This window comes from Homarus americanus, unplaced genomic scaffold (assembly GCF_018991925.1).
Source record: "Homarus americanus isolate GMGI-L3 unplaced genomic scaffold, GMGI_Hamer_2.0 scaffold54679, whole genome shotgun sequence".
Lineage (NCBI taxonomy): Eukaryota > Metazoa > Arthropoda > Malacostraca > Decapoda > Nephropidae > Homarus > Homarus americanus.
This window is the reverse complement of record NW_024722701.1, coordinates 3,191,341-3,195,168: the sequence shown is the minus strand read 5'-3', so window position 1 is coordinate 3,195,168 and position 3,828 is coordinate 3,191,341. Positions and strand designations below refer to the sequence as shown.

At 33.8% G+C, this 3,828-nt stretch overlaps 1 long non-coding RNA gene across 1 annotated transcript; it reads right to left on the bottom strand.

Annotated features, from left to right (window-relative positions):
- On the bottom strand, positions 1-3,705 carry LOC121863087. Its single transcript, XR_006088339.1, has 2 exons — positions 2,637-3,705; positions 1-269 (listed from the first exon to the last, which is right to left on the bottom strand). It is a non-coding gene; the product is annotated as an uncharacterized LOC121863087 (long non-coding RNA).
- Positions 3,706-3,828: the final 123 nt, after the last annotated feature.

Genomic DNA, 3,828 nt, shown 5'->3' with positions numbered 1-3,828 from the left:
CTGTACTCAACAGGTGAGGTAGTTGCTCCAGTACTCAACAGGTGAGGTAGTTGCTCCAGTACTCAACAGGTGAGGTAGTTGCTCCAGTACTCAACAGGTGAGGTAGTTGCTCCAGTACTCAACAGGTGAGGTAGTTGCTCCAGTACTCAACAGGTGAGGTAGTTGCTCCAGTACTCAACAGGTGAGGTAGTTGCTCCAGTACTCAACAGGTGAGGTAGTTGCTCCAGTACTCAACAGGTGAGGTAGTTGCTCCAGTACTCAACAACCATCTGTAAAGAAGATATATCTATTATTATACTGTAGTCAAATCACAAAGCATCATTTTATTACAACATTCCTTAACCCTGTATGATGTAGTGTGGCCAGACAGAACTGATCCTGAGGGTCACCATCAGGTTATTGGTCCAGTGAACACAATATCCTGGTGTATTTTTGTGTGTCATGTGAACAGTGACCTACAGAAGCCCTCTCACCACAGCAATAAAACAACATATACAAGATTAATACATGGTGGTGCAGAATGTGTGTAAAATTACTCATTACAAATACGAGGCGAACATTCTCCCTCCATTTTGTACTGTACTGTTATTTAACAAATATAATTAAGGGCCTAAGACATATAGATAAATTATGTGTGTTGTCTAGCTAATAAAAGGTGCATGTGTATGGTAACAGTGTTTTTCTTTGCCTAAAAATGGATATAAAGGAATATAAACACATCACTTGTAAAGGAGTGGAACCTAACACAACCTAACCAAACGTAACTTATCCTAATATAACTTAATTTATTGTGACCAAACCTAATTTGTCTTAATCTAATCTAACCAAACCTAATGTAACCTAACATATCCTAACCCAACTAAAATAATATAATGTACTGTGGTTCCTAATAATCCTTAAATCTTTATATTTTTATAATTTTTTATTAATAATCTGTAACAAATTTTATTTTGTTAAATTATTACTAAAGTTCCATTATGTGAACTTTTAGTTATTACAATTTCTATATCTAAGGTTAATTTCTTTAATATAACTCTATCTTGAATTAACTACATAATAATTATTCCATATCTAGTTAATAAGTAATAACATTCTTCTTATTATTCTTTATTATTATTATTATCAACAACAGAATCTCGAGAATATTATCTTTACATTCAATATTTCAGACAAATCAAAGTTAATTTTCTTCCCGCCCAAATGTCCTGTATTATTACTATTGTTATTGTTATTATTAGCCATTTAATTACACGTGGTGTCTTTAGTACTACGATAACACCTTTAAACTCATTCAAAGTCATTTAATTAAAGCTTTAATCTCATTCAAAGTCATTTAATTAAAGCTTTAATCTCATTCAAAGTCATTTAATTAAAGCTTTAATCTCATTCAGTCATTTAATTAAAGCTTTAAACTCATTTAATTAAAGCTTTAATCTCATTCAGTCATTTAATTAAAGCTTTAATCTCATTCAGTCATTTAATTCCAGTGTTTAAATCTCATTCATGAGTTTGTTTACATCCGTTTTCTCTGATGTTATAAAAGAAAACGAAACTTTTGTATGGGAGGACTTTTTTACTTGTTTATTGTGGTAGGTAAAGTCCCCTTCACTAGTGCTTTTACAAGGACTTGTCATAGAAACATTCCTTAAATCATTATATTGAGATATTTGTTTTAATATTGTTTTAATGTGACTCCATAGTATGTTTACTATTGCAAGTTTCCTTCTGTCTAATGTAAATAAACACAACTCTACCACAAAACCTGATGAGCCCCTATAAACGCAGTAAGGTTAGGAACTGAAAGTTAATTTTGATGTATATTTTCTGCTAGGTACACCATCAGAAATCTTGTAATAGTTTATTTTAAGCATCGTCTGCTCTACAAACAAAATCAAACAACAATAAATAATGCAGTATTTTTGGTGATTTAAGTAAGAACCACAAATAAAATATTAAGTCTTATTTCAGCAAAATATGAACCACTCAGCACTAGTAAACTGAGTTAACATTGCTCGGTGGTGCACACTTTCTTAAGGTATATACATTTATATTCCTTGTTTGATCAATGAAGCACCAAGAGTGAGTTGATAGTAATGAATGGAAAAACTAATTACATGCTGTATCATAGTAATTTTTATCACTGATCGAGCAGTTAGCCGCTTGGACGATCGGTCACTATGTTAAGCACTGTTGGCAAGTACTGGGCATGTACTGGCTTCTGAATGTATCTCAACCTTCAATTTTGTCTGCCAATATATTGTGACACATAAAACAATCTTCTATAATAATTTTTCCAGTCAATTTCTCATCCATATATTAACAAACTGTGCACAAACTATTTCAATATCCTATATCCATAACCTATGAGCTGAGACAGGAACTATGAGTAAATAACCTCATTATTAAGGATTTAACATTATATATCCAGACTAAAGATAAAAATAACTCAATATAGCGAGAAAAATGTTGGTGACAAACCCTAAATAAGTAAATAAACACAAATAACAGCAACAGGTGTTAACCAGGCAACCATAAACAGACCTCAGTGACAGGAACAATTAATACAATATAAAATAAAATCACTAAAATTCTGTGTGATTATGGTAGAATTAAACTTGTAGATGATGACAATTTACCTTATTGTAGAGGCTGGTACAAGTGTTCTCTTAAGTGGTGTTGGTGTTTACGGGTGCTGTTAAAGCCCACCTCCTGGGCCCTCGTAGATTCTCTTCCTGTCACCTCACAAGGACTCCGGCTCATACTTTACACTGAATTAATACCTTCTTGAGTAGTTCATTTCCTTCCTCTCAAAACTATTACGCGTATTAATCTCTATTAATGTTTTATGGCAAATATTAAAATCTAAATCACTTGGAGCTGCCGAAAGCCAGAGTTAAATCTCAACAATGGCGACCAATAGAAAACGGATTATGGCCAATAGAAAAGAAAATGGTGTATGTTTTTCTCATATATGACGGTTTATCATAACTTTAGGGAGTAATGACTATGAATTAAAGAAGAAATAGGAATTAAATGATATGAATATTACTTAATTAAACTTAAAACACACGTCACAGCTCCTAATTCCCCTGGTTTGAGCTGTATAAGCCAGTCTTCTCATTCTCTATCAACTTTTTTAAGGAGTGACTGTGTTATTTTCGACAACTCAGCTCCCGGGGCTACACCATAATATTTCTTATATGATTATATTTATTTTATGAACTTGAAATTTCCAAAACTGATAAAACAAAGGATGTATTCATTTCAAAGCCAGTTTAAGCTTTTTTCGTACAAATCTAATCGTGTTTTTTAATGTAAATTTGTGCCTTGCTCATTTCATTTATCATTTCACCTTTTATCCTCTTATTGGACGTTCAGGCGGTAAGTGTATATGTTAATTTATTATGAACTTTATTGTCAAGTATCAGTAAAGAAGGAAACTTTAATAACCATCGAAAATCTGTCGTATTTGGTAGTGTCACCCTGAATAACGCCCTTCTCACATCTGTCCCCGGCCGAGGATTGAACATAGGACACAAGTGAGAGATATTGTACTTTACTCTTACTTTACTTTATTCTCTACGCCTCTGGTCGGCTTGTTAGCTCCTTGGGCAGTTAGTCACGACTCAGTTACACACTGTTGGCAAGTACTGGGCATGCACCGGCTCTTGAATGTACCTTAACGTGCTCCAGTATTGGTCAAGTCTGGTCTTGAAAGAGCTCACATTCGGTGCCGTCACAACACTTTCTGGCAGGTTGTTCCAAGAGTTTACAACTCTCACTCCGAAAAAGTTTGCCCTCACAGTTTTCTGGACCTGCGGCTTCTTC